The sequence below is a fragment of the Syngnathoides biaculeatus genome, chromosome 20, assembly GCF_019802595.1.
Source record: "Syngnathoides biaculeatus isolate LvHL_M chromosome 20, ASM1980259v1, whole genome shotgun sequence".
In the NCBI taxonomy this organism is placed as follows: domain Eukaryota; kingdom Metazoa; phylum Chordata; class Actinopteri; order Syngnathiformes; family Syngnathidae; genus Syngnathoides; species Syngnathoides biaculeatus.
Genome location: NC_084659.1, coordinates 6,377,075 through 6,390,140, shown reverse-complemented (window position 1 = coordinate 6,390,140; position 13,066 = coordinate 6,377,075). Strand labels below are relative to the sequence as shown.

The following is a 13,066-nucleotide window of genomic DNA, read 5'->3' as shown; positions in this document are numbered from 1 at the left end:
TGGGTGCCAGTTATTGATGTGAGCGTTTGAAACGACAAGGTGCTGTCCATGCTGACACCCAGACTCTTTTCCTTGGAGGCGCAGAGATCTAATCAATGGTCAGCGTAATGCTGTGATATATAGCAAGAATGGATTTGAAGACAACCGGAGTTTTGTTTCTGAAAGTTGCCAAAAATTGAGGCAACACCAGGATTTGATTTTCTGGAGACGGATGGATGGATGTGATGAGGATGTGAAAAGGGTTTTGGCTTTTGATTAAAGGTGGTGCTGGCTGTCATCTGTATTACAGAGGAAGTGGTTGTTGTATTTGCTGAATAAATGGTGTCGTGAGAGCGGGTCAGTAATAAACTAAATTGGAGCAAGGACTGAATCTTGGGGAACTCCAGAGGAGAGGGCAGATGGATTGGATGAGAATGTTTTCTTTTGAATACTGTAGGTCTGGTGAAGGGAATGGTGTGGCAAACAGTGTAAAAGCCCGTATTGAAGTCTCCATTGTGATTTTTAGGAGGGCTGTCTCTATTGATGTCGGGGTCTTAGCCAGGTTTTTTGAGTAGATGTGGTTCTCCGGCAGACTTGCGAGAAGACATAACAGAACCAGAGGTGTGGGAGGAATGAATAATGGCAGTTATCAGAAGTAAGGCGGGCCATGACAAGTGAAGACGGCAGGGAGTCAAATTGACAGGAAAATGGCTTCGCGTTCTGAATGACTTTGGTCAAAGTTGGAAACCAGAAGTGTTCTGAAGGAGCGACTGAAAACAGGAATTGGATTTGTGGTTGTTCAGTTGCAAAGCAATATTGTCGACTTTTGTATTCAACAAATTTTATGAGGTTTAATCAACAGTGTAACAGAAGTGTGGAGGACGGTAGTCTGGTGAGCATAGTGATTTAACGACCAATGAAAACACGGCCGTAAGTGTTCCAGTAACAGGCACTGATGAATTCACCATAACTAGTAATCTAATTGGATCTTTTCAGATATGACTAAATAAATATGGCTCTTGATTTTGACTTCAAAGCTACCGTGAAGTATCACTCAAAATCGTAAGGATATTCGCCCGAAACACTGAAAATCTGTGAATTGTCTTGCATCTTTGAATTCAAACTTTGAACAACTTTGGCTATTTTGTCTTAGATTGGACTCAGAAACTGCTTCTTTTTTTAATTAATTTATTTATTTTTATTTTTTTTTTAAATCACAAAATTGCCAGAAGCATCATTCAATATGGATCTTGTTTTGAGACAAACATTCTTGATTGGCTGTAGAAACAACGCTTAGAGAGTTTATGTCCAATAGAGACTGGATGTACAGGGGAAATTGCGGTAGCGGAGGATCTGTGCCAGATACCGTTCCAAATCAACAAGTTTCTTGCTTGCCCTCACCCAGTCTTAACTTTGTCGACTTCCTCAGATGTTTTTGTGAAGGCCGCAAACATTGACCACTTTTGTGATGGATGCCACGGAGGCGTCAATGAGTGCTTTAATCATGATTCCGCTCATTCAATTAGCCGACAGATAATTCCCCCCTAACTGGCTTAGGCGATATCCTGCCCCCGCAAAAGCAATCAGTTGAGCCTCGTCACTGTTCACTGACTGAGAGAGAGGCGTCACTATTGCAATTATGTTCATATTGAGTGCGATCACGTTACTGGGTTCTCCAAAACAGGAGACTCTCGTTGGGGATTACATACGTTGAACACTTGAGGAGCGGAAGAGGTGGCAGAGACCTGCAACTTTTACAAGCAACTAGAGAGGGGCGCGATGGCCTTGACAATGACATCATTCAAAACAAGGTTTTGTTAAATTTCTTTTCATACCAAGCAAACAGGCGGCAGCATGTTAGCACAGCTGTAAAGCGTTGACCTTGCAGTTCTGAGGACCCCGGGTTCAATACTGGTACTCCGCTTTCCTGCCACATCCCAAAAATCTGCAACATTAATTGGAGACGTGAAACTGCCCAGTCAGTGTGATTGTGAGTGCCCAATGATAGCTGGGTTAGGCTACAGCACTCCAACAACCCTTGAGAAGATAAGCGGATAAGAAAATGGATGGATACCAAGCAAACAGCTTGGTTTTTTTTTTCAAATGTAACTTGCATCAACTGTCAGAAGTAATAGGTATTTTTTTTTCATTGCGGATAATGGGAAAATAAGCACTTCCTCTTGACATGACAAAGTGTGCTTTTTCTTAAAACGCGCACTACCGTTTAAATTTGGGGTCACCCAGGCAATGTTTTGTCATAAAAACTCACCGTTTTATATTGTCCTCCTTTCTGCAACCTTTTTTGAAACACATTAAGTTCCTCTAAAGTAAATGTAAATGTCTTTTAAATTAGACACACCAGAGAAGTGTTTTGATTAAGCCTGCCAAATTGAAGTGATAAAATGTTTTGTTTTGTTTTTTTGTTTTTTTTAAAATGAGGGTTCAAAATCATGAAAAATCCATTAATCCCTAAAATTGATTAATCTACTGGCCCTGTGTGTTCGGAAATACTTCATTTCTTTCCGTTTCACAATTGCAATGATTAGAAACCATATTTGTTTCCTCATGTTTGTCGTATAAATCGGTTTAAATGAGTGATTAAACCCTTCTTTTGCCATCTCAACATGCTGTTATCAAATCTTCTCTGTGTATTCCACCTCTCAAATAGCATTTTACGAAATCATGTGGCCTGTAATCTGGAGAATGTCTGTTGTTGCCATGGCAACTGCTCCCGGATCAACTTCTTTATGGCTCCGTAATAACGCTGGACCGGCCTTGCTTATGTAGTACAAGGGCTGAGCTAATATGACTTCCAGGAAATTGCTAATCGCGAACAGATTGAAAATTAAATTACGACAATGTATGATGAATATAAACATTTTCAGGAGATACACAATGACAAAGTAATGGCTGCTTGGAAAGTAGATCTCGGGGTAAAAAAGTCTGGTCACCCCTAGTGTAGACTATTGCGCAACTTTGACATCAAGGCTATCAAAATGGCCGAATGTTTAGGGAGTCAAACAAACCAGTGCCACAGTTTGTTACAATGCAAATGTAATACAGATACAACATGAGCCAGAGTATGTACGTATTTGTTTGTGGATGGCACGGAAAAAGGTCAAGTTTGTAACTAGTTATTGTTTGTCTTGCATCCATGAACACGAAAGCCTTGGCATCCACGGAAACACAGCTGATAATGCAAAGGTCAGACCTTGTCGGGTTGGACCACAGAGTTTTCAGGAGGCTTTTCCCAAGATAACTTGCTAAGTTCTTTAAAGGTTTTGTTTCACATGAGCTTGATTTGATTGGATTTCATTTGATTACAGGACAGATGACTAGAGGTGGAGGGCAGTCAGCACCCCAGATGGGTCACCAGACTATTGGTTAAAGAGCAGTATGCCTGTGGGGGTTTTCAAAATAGCACCATTTAGTCCATTGAATTTCAGCCACTCTGCTGCGGAAAATGATTTCGGACAAATAATTTCTTTTTGTTCAGCTATTTACGCCCACAGGACGCTGTGACAGGAAGAACAATGCGCTTCCAGTAGATGGCAGATGGTACAATTATCCTGTGTATCCACACGTTGCCATTCATACAACAGAATATTATCTGGGTCTTTAATTGGACAGATACTCATTATGTCAGGATTTTTGGTATCATGCTGTAAGATTTTTGTAATGTAAAATGTGTCCCTTAGTTCATTATAGATGGGCAAACACTTTTTTAGTTTGACTCTCGTTCTTTGTGCAGTTCATTTGGACGGCTGTAAACAAAGCCAACTAACTCTGGTGCTCACAGTCAACAGGTTCAAGATGTCATGCAAGAGGCGGTCTTGACCTCCACACTGTGAACACCAATCTGAGGTCAAACTGACATTTTTCAGAAACCCATCAATAAATTCAAACCGGAGAAAGTGAACCCCAGGTGTGAAAGCGCCATTACCAGGAAAATCTGTGTGGTGGACTTGCTGTAACATCCAGTCCAAAATAGCTTCCTTCGCTTGTTTTTCCCCGAGTTAAAAGGTTGCCCGTCAAGTAACACAGTCCGCCTGGGAGTGGGTAATTAGGTCTCTTTGGAGTCCCAACTCACTTAGGCTTTTCCCGCCGGTCCTTCTCTTGCACTGCACATTTGTGACATCAGTACTACCTTATGGGTCACATTTTGCCAAACCGTCCTTGCCCCAGTCATATGAACCAATGCTTGAATCGATCCAGAGGATTTGCTGAATTAATAGTCAACTGCAGGGTGAAAAATCGCAATGCATTGATGAATCGTTATTTCACCCACTCCTACTTCTTTGAAATTTGTGACGCTGAGCATTTTGGTGTCAAGCTTATAAAATGTAGGAGAAGGGTGAATCATGGGGAAATATCATCGCCCTCTTGATTGGACTAAAAATATATAATGTCATTGCTCAGACACCTTTAAAGTTCAGCCCTTTTCTAGACATCAGAGACATCCAGACAAGATACGTTTTTTTGGGGGCGGGGATTAGACTCCTGCTTAATTTTGTACATCATAATGTGGCTCATCATGTGTGCACAGTCCACCTACTGTGTACTTTATGACTTATATACTTCCATGCATGCAATTAACATTTGACCTCAATCACATAATACCAATTTATAATCTCCAAAGCTACTTCACTAGCAATTAAAAACGGTTTATAAATGACGGCAATTGTGCTAAAGAGGGAAAATAACCTTGACTCTTTGCTGACGGCGGCCTGGGTGTCGGCTGGGGGTCAATGTTGGGACTCATTCGTCTCTTATGAATCACCAATTTCCCAATGACAACTCGATTAGTGCAATTACTGGTTCGGTAGATGGATTTGGGGAGGTACACAAATGGATAGAAAAGCTGGCAGGACACAGCACCGGATTTATCAGTCCAACTGGTATGATCAAATCAAGAGGACACACCAAATCTTTTTGTACTGCAATGCAAAGGAAGGCTACAATCCTTTTCCCATATGTGACCGTGGATTCCCTTGCTAAATTAGAAAGAGAAAATGTATTTTCCGTCTTCAAACATCTAACAATAATTTAAATTGTGACTGAGTAATGCTAGCAGGTAACCATGTAGCGTTGTGACATAACATCGAAAAGCCAATCAGAGGTTGACACAACTTGTAACAAAGCTTCTCTGACTTTGGGCTACTATGTTTGGTTTCAGTGAACAGTCAACACAAGCTACATTCATATTTTTGGGACCTTAAAATCTAAGTGCCACCTAGCATGACTTACCAAATAAAGGCCGGACTGTGGAATGAAATCCTAGTTGACAAACACATTTCTTCTAAATTTTCCTATGGAGCTGCCTGATAACGTTTTAATGACGTGTTTTTGGTATCGCCACCTAGCAATGTGACACGAATGGCGGCTCCGAATTAATGTTCAAAGATTTGGCAGAAATGAAGCAGAACCACCAAATGAGAAATGAACTGCAGCACTGTGAGCATGCTCCGCGGCACCCCACTCAGCGGTCTGCATACATTACTCTCTTGGATGGATGATTCCGCGCCCATGATAGAATACATGATACTGCTGGCAATGTGGGAAAGAGGCGGGAAGCACGCCGTCTTTTTCAAGATAATGGACTATATTGTGGTGAAGCGGAAACGAGCGGCGCATTATTCTCCAGACTCGCATGACTCAATGCTCATTCTACTGACGTCCAAAAGCGGGACGCAAATTAGACCTGTGAACTAAATGGAGGGTTAGGGTGTAAAGAAAGATATGTCCCTTTTAATAACAGTGTGTGTTCATATGTAATACACGCGCACACAGTCACAGTCATATTTGTTTTGTCATTGAAAAGTTCTCTTTTTTTTTTTTTTTTTTTTTAAAGGAACTTCTCAGTTCTTGTAATTACAGCCAGATTTCCACCTGAACTCTTAGTTCATAAGGCTTCCAATCAGATGTGTTCAGTGCCGCAAACCGGGTCTTTTTGCATACATGATTTCTAGTAAATGAAGAATAATTTTCAGACCTCAGTAAAATTGGCACACCGGATTAGGTCTCACACCATTGTGATTGCGAATCGCTGCCTTGAGTTGATAAAGAGACACAAACCTCCAGGCCATTCCGATCATATCCCGATTGCTTTTTGTTGGTCGTCCAAACAGTATCTGCAGACCCTCCCATTGGCCGGCTGTCACTTTAAATCAATTCTGTTTTGCAGACATGTCTTGTTTACTCCCCGTCGCAGCTAGCGGTGGCGAGGATCTTATGTAATCTCAACACATAATGTGCCCTCACCCCAACAAAGTCCCAAATTTTTAACATTTTCACTGAATTTCTCCCCACAAAGCAGTTCCTCGTTATATCTCTGTCCTTTTTCTCACATTCCATTGGAGTTTTAAATCGCGTCTTCTAACACATGCAAATGTTCAACATAAACCAACAATGCATCTCAGAGGCACAAGCTGTGATTTTTCCGAACAAGGACCTGTTTGCCTTTCACGCCTCGTGCCTCTGCCACACTTGGAGGGCGGCAACTCTGTTGACCTTTACGTCTGCAGGAGGCACAGTAAGCTAACTGGGAGGGAAGCAAGCATGGCGTTGCATCTTAAAGGTTAGAACGGCAAGAGTTGTAACGAAGCCGAATCACCCGCACGAGAGCAGGCTCGCTAAATTGCTAAAAAAGCCGTGCACACCGTGCGGTGCAAATTTGTTTGTCCGTCCAATGCCGTACTTTCAGGATCAGAGTCCGACTAAACTTATGTAGTCATAAACTCTACGTAGAATTTTTGGCTATTATTCATTGATGGACATGCCGACCAAATTTAGTTTTGCTGAGTGAATTTTGCTCATGAGACTGAATTTATAAATCCTTCCCTCAATCATTAGAGATCCCAAAATTGTCCACTTCAGAGCAAAATGGCAGACGTTTTAGGCATGAAAGACATTTTTAGGGTTAGGGCGTACTTGTGATAAACACACCAAATTTCATGGATTCAGGCTACATTTTAAAAGGTTTTTTTTTTTTTTTTTTTACTGTTTGTATTGTTTTCCCCTAGAGGGGACCTTTCAGTATGCTTTATTCAATAAAGATCCTCAAATGAATCAATTTAGGCCAGGGATTCTTCACTTCCTTTTAATTGGGAAAACTGGATTCCTACAACAAGAAAATGTCTTTAGTCCCGGACAGCAGCAATAACTCAATCATGCTCCTGCTTGGCTGTCAGCAGGTGTTATTGCTTTCAACTCTCACGTTGGTGCTCTCTTTCTTCCCTTGTTTTGAGGTCCTTTTTCTGCAGTGTCTTACCTACAGGAAGCGGTTTGTTTCTGCAGTCAATGAAGGTTCCTCATCAGAAAGCCTTTTGTGAAGTCTCTGGCTATGTATAGACAGTAAAAATGAGATTCAATGTTGTTTTTTGGCCCCAAGACCGCAAGACAATTCAGCAGCATTTACATTTTTGTCTTGTCAGGAAGTTTATTGATTTTGATTGACTTTGCGTAGGTTTTTTGCCTGTCTCAATTGATGTAGAGATGATACCATTCGGCGTCACAGTTCTGAGGACCGGGGTTCAAATCCTGGCCCGGCCTGTGGCTGTGTGGGTTTTCTCTGTGCACTCTGGTTTCCTCCCACATCCCAAAAACATGCAACATTCATTGGAGACTCTAAATTGCCCTTCAATGTGATTGTTGTCTGTGTCCATGTGTCCTGCAGTTGGCTGGAAACCAGTTCAGGCTGTATCCTGCCTCCTGCCCAATGACAGCCGGGATAGGCTCCAGCACTCCTGCGAACCTCGTGAGGATAAGCGGCTCAGAATATGGATGGAAAATGGAAAAAAAAAGTGGATCCCGTTTGGTATTATTTTAAATTTAACAAATGTCCTGTTTCCAAAATGTCCTCCGCGCTCGCTCACCGAGTAAACTAATCTTTTGTCTCGGCAGCCAAGTGAAAGCCTGCCAGCGTAAACAACGAAAATGCCACTCACCAACGTTTGCGTGACTTCTCGTTAAATTCAACGCTCCACTAAACAGCGACACTGAAAAGCCTCGTCTGGGGCATTTTGCACCAGAATTATCGGCAAAGGTGTGTGGGTGTTTGTTTTGGGTCTTGTTCATCGCAGCGTGATGTGTGTTTATCATTCCGCACGACGTATGTTGCTAAGTTTCATGCTTCTCCACCTGGCACAGGATAAGTCAAGAGGGTGCCTTTGTGTTGCCAGGAATTAGTCACAGTGGTTACACAGACATCATGTTTGTAAATAGAGAAAAGCACGGATGAAATGAATGACTGGATTGAAACATGGATCGATGGACTGGATAGACTGATACAATGTACTGATCGAGTGAATGATGGACGTGTAGGTAGATTAATGGCTGCACTGTTAGTTTGTTAGATGGCTCTTTGGACTGTTGGATGAACTTGTAGTCAGACTGATTCCTGAACACAGTGAAGGATTAACTTGTATGTAGATGGACTAATGGTTAGATATAGTTGGGGATGAATTTACAGCTAGATTGACGTCTAGACTGAGGGAATATTTGTATTGGATTTGTAGCCAGACTACTGCCTGGACCGAGTGAAAGATTAACTTGGCGAGAGACTTTTGTCTGGATCTAGTGAAGGATGGTTGTGGAGGCAGACTAATTGCTGGAGTCTTGGTTTGTTAGATTGCTCTTTAGACTGTTGGATGACCCGCAAGACAAATTGATGCCTGGATGAAGTCAAGCCTGGTCGAGTGGTTGTTGTGAAAGATGTACCGGACATAGATAGAGACAGACTAATGCCTGGACCGAGTATGGGATGAACTTGGACACAAACTAGAGTTTGGATTGATAGCCTGTTGGACTGGTGTTTGGACTGTTGGATGAAGTTGGTGCCAGACTTATGGCGAGACATAGTGAAGGAGGAATTGTCGGATAGATGTTTGGAATATTGGATGATCGAGACAGACTAATGGCTGAACACCGCGTTGGACGGTCAGGACACAGACTAATGGGTGAAGCGTGAGGACTCAAGAAAGCAAAAAAACAAACTTTATGCGCCAGTTTCTCAGAGAACAGCCACGGACGGGGTTGTCCAGCATGTTGTCATTAGCTCGCTCAGAACAAGAAGAAAATGAGCGGTTGTCATGAGGAAGAGGAGGGGTCGTCTTTGTTACTATTTTCGACGTGCGTCCTTCCAACGCGCAACACGAGAAAGTAAAATGAAGTGACGGCCGGTCGTGTCTGGTGTTGATGTCTAAATTAGCTGTCATGTGTGATTAGCCGTCACGTGTCAAGTTCATGATCGCGTCGGTATTTGGAGATACAAAGTGAGTCAATTGTTACATACACACACGCGCAAAGTGTCCTAGACATAGAGTATATATTATGAACATGCTTGTCTTTTGAATTATCTGCCTGTCACACCACAAACAGCGGGTGCCACTGGCACCTTTCAGTCTGGAGTAAAGGGACAGGATGGAAGAAATGCATTATCATTATGATTATTATTGCTGCTGTTGTTTTTGTCAGCATTGTTAAAGATTTTAACTTATTGTATGTACAGTATATGAGTGCAACATGCTGCATAACTTGCGAATTTTCCAATAGGATTCTTCCCACTAAAACTATTATCCTCAATTCTCACAATATTTCGGAATTTATGTGAGTAAAAAAAGAATACATATGATCATTTAGAAACTAATCATCTTAGTAATGATTATTATAGATAATTTAAAACATAACGTAGTGCACTCAGGAAGCAACAAGGGAAAATAATAACAGTAATGATAATAGCTCTAATAATACAACAGGACGAATGAATCTTATTGATGCTATATAATAACAGAAACATGACTATAATATTACTTGTAAAGATATTAAATCTGATCTGTATATGTTCAAAAATGTGCAAAAAAATAACAAGAATAACAACAGTGAAAGGCAGTGTAAAATAGTTTTTCAACTCACGGTGGATGTGTTCTTGAGCAAGGCACCACCACCCTGCCCCAGTCTTTTCTCATTCATGCAACTCTCCTTGCATACATTCATGTGTGTGATTTCATTTTTTTTTTGTGTTGTGTACAGCACATAATATATACAGTGGAGTGGAAGTGGGATTTCTCCTCGGGAGATTTCATGAGTTTAATAAATTAAATTCCTTGCTGTCTGCACAGGTACTTCCAAGCAACAAGGTTGCCATGGCCACTGCATGATGGGGTAACAACGTGACAGATGCGGTTGCTGCAAAATGACACGTTTGAGTCCCAGACGATATTTGGTTGGAGTGGCGACCGCTATTTATGTGCTGTTATCATTTATATTACAAGTACCATGATTAATATAGCTATATTTATATGTATATATTCACCCATCCATTTTCTTACCCGCTTATCCTCACAAGGGTCGCGGGAGTGCTGGAGGCTATCCCGGCTGTCAATGGGCAGGAGGCGGGGTACAGCCTGACCTGGTCGCCAGACAATCGCAGAGCACATTCAGACAAACAGCCCCACCCACAATCACACCTTGAGGCAATTTACAGTGTCTAATTAATGTTGCACGTTTTATGGGATGTGGGAGGAAACCGGAGTGCTCACCCGGAGAAAAGCCACCCAGGCACGGGGAGAACGTGCAAACTCCACACAGTGAGGGCTGGGATTGAACCCGAGTCCTCAGACCTGTGAGACCAACACTTTACAGTTGTTCCACCGTTCCGTCTATCTATCTATCTATCTCTATCTATCTATCTCTATCTATCTATCTATCTATCTATCTATCATGTAATTATTTTGTTTTTTTTTTTTACTCTGTAGTGTGTGACTATGTATTGGTTTTATGTCCTAAATGTATATTTTGTCGTAGTCGAGTGGCTCCAACTACCAATGACAAATTCCCTCTGTGTGTTTTATGTATTTGGCAAAAGCGAAGTACTGCATGTGATGCTTTTACAAATATAAAAACGTCTCTATCTCCCTCTGCTGGTAAGTAAGATGAAAATAATGTGCGAAAAATGGCTTCTTTTAAATAAAAGACTCGCGCGTGTGCAGGTGTGTATGTGTACACATATGTAGACACATTTATAGTGTAGCGAATGTCTGATATTGACTATATATATATATTTTGGCAAATGGCTGTTTCAATTTGAACTACACTGCCACTTCCTGCTTTGTTTTGAAGGCCATAGCTCGAGTTCCGGTATGTCGCTTGCTTCGCGAGGTCGAGCTTGATGGCGCCTCCTCCAGTCAGAAGAGAAATAAAGTTGAGCGAGGAGGAGGTCGACGCAAAAAAAGGCGCACGTCCGTCATGAAGTTACGCTGAAAGTGTTCTCAAGTGTCCTGAGCGAGGCGACTTCACCCCGAGGAATTTATATTTTTCCAAGCCGGTAAGTCTTTTCAAGTTTTCTTGCATCCTTTTTTCTTTTTTTCCTGCCGTTGAGTACCGGTACGTGCTTGTAACTTAAACAGAAACGGCGGTAAAAAAATGATCTCCACTCCCCCGATTTCACCCTAATGTGAAAAAAGGGCTGAATTTACAAAACGGAAAACAAAGCCAGCACAATTTTTTTTTAATGGATGGATGGATGGATGCTTTGATATGAAACGCAATCACTATTTACCAATAAGGCTGGTTACCTTCACGTTGGTGAGGTTGTTAAGGGCTGATAAGTTAATGGTTTTATGTTTTATGTATTGCTTTTAAAGTAACTTCCTCAAGTCAGTGACACAAACTGTTTTTGTGCATCCAGTGTTTACAAAGTCCTACACGGTCGTGTGTGGTGTTGGTTAGCTTCCAGGATGCGACGTGCAAATGACTCATTGTTAGCACATTGTGGCTTTTTTTTATTTATTGTTAAAATGACAACAAAGCTTTTAATTGTTTATAATTAGCATGCTCTTATATTATCTTATCATTCACTACAATGTAAAAGAATTTGCAGGGATTTATTTGGTCTGGGAGTGTTGAACATAATTTTGTATTTGTTTTTATTTGCGTGGCATTATAGACTTTTCAGGATGGAAAAATTACAAGCCTGTGCCATGGTTATGGTTACTAATCTCTAGTTAGCTTTTAAGCAGTTAACATGTTTTTTTTTTTTTTTTTTGTAGCCTGTTGGCTCATTGAGGCAGCAGCTAGTTTGGGAGTAACGTTGGTAGCCTGGTTAGGCTTCGCCACTCTGCTTTGTGGCTACGATATTTCACGTAGTGTCCTCCTTCTGTCTGTTGTGAGTCATCTTTCAGGCCGTTTCTGCAGGAGCTTAGTCGGGTTTGAATCAAGTGCACCTTCTCTGTTGGTGGGGAAAACCAACAGGGCTTCCGTTGTTACCATAATGAACCGTAAATTTGTTGATGTGCGTCTTCGATGGATGAAGTTGCACATGACCCCGCGTGCTGGATCGTTTATGAAGCTCAGGCACTAGGTAAGACTAATTGTCTTGTCTAGTTTGATCAAATGAAGTGTTTCCAAACACAAATTTGTGTTCTTGGAACTCCTGCCATGAGATTTATTTAGTTGTTTACACACATTTTGCTTTAATAACATTAAAATCTTAATTCCATTTGCAAGAATCGGCTTCCCGTGATCACCATTGCAAACTGTTTTGTTTCACGGCTAGATTTTCCATCCTTGAATTGGAAAATAGCGTTACCCCAATGTGGCAGGAAGCGCTTCCTGACGGGCCCACGCCAGCCTCTTCCTGAGGGGTCTCTTCAATCCCTTTTATGGTTCCGTCCTGGCGAGGCAGGAGCATTGCAGCGATCAGGCGAGTCGTGACTGCCGCCGCTGCAGCGTGGACGGGAAGCTTCTGTGCTGTGCTCCTGATTACTGGCGGTTTTTCTTGGCGCACTTTTCCCACTAACCCACCCCCGCACGCGCTCCGTGTGGAAAAAAAACTCCAAGCTGTGAGATCGGGGCATCTTAGAGCTCCCACCACGTGAGCCCCCAGGACTCAAAGAGTGATTTGTGGAGGAAAACAAAAATGCTGCTTCGAAATGCGTCGTTTTTGCCCAACAGGGTGACCTCATCATCACCAGGAGGAGGTCCAACCTTTCGCCCGCTCCAGCTGGAGTGTCAACAAAGGCGACATGACGTCCACACTTTCACTGACATCTTGAAATCCTGAGCTACGTTGGCTTGAAGCTGTTTTACT

General features: G+C 42.0%; 1 protein-coding gene across 13 annotated transcripts in view; it reads left to right on the top strand.

The window, feature by feature from the left end:
* LOC133493174 (troponin T, slow skeletal muscle-like) overlaps positions 1-13,066 on the top strand; it is a 75,729-nt gene that overhangs the window by 41,849 nt on the left and 20,814 nt on the right. For 6 of the 13 annotated variants that reach the window (XM_061806189.1, XM_061806181.1, XM_061806180.1 and 3 more), the window contains 3 exons: positions 7,655-7,795; positions 7,882-8,023; positions 10,098-11,302. The gene's annotated coding sequence lies outside the window, so the exon portion shown is untranslated. Of the gene's footprint in view, positions 1-7,654; positions 7,796-7,881; positions 8,024-10,097; positions 11,303-12,158; positions 12,338-12,532; positions 12,680-13,066 lie in introns of all 13 variants that reach the window. The other 7 variants (XM_061806185.1, XM_061806186.1, XM_061806187.1 and 4 more) reach the window with 6 other exon arrangements.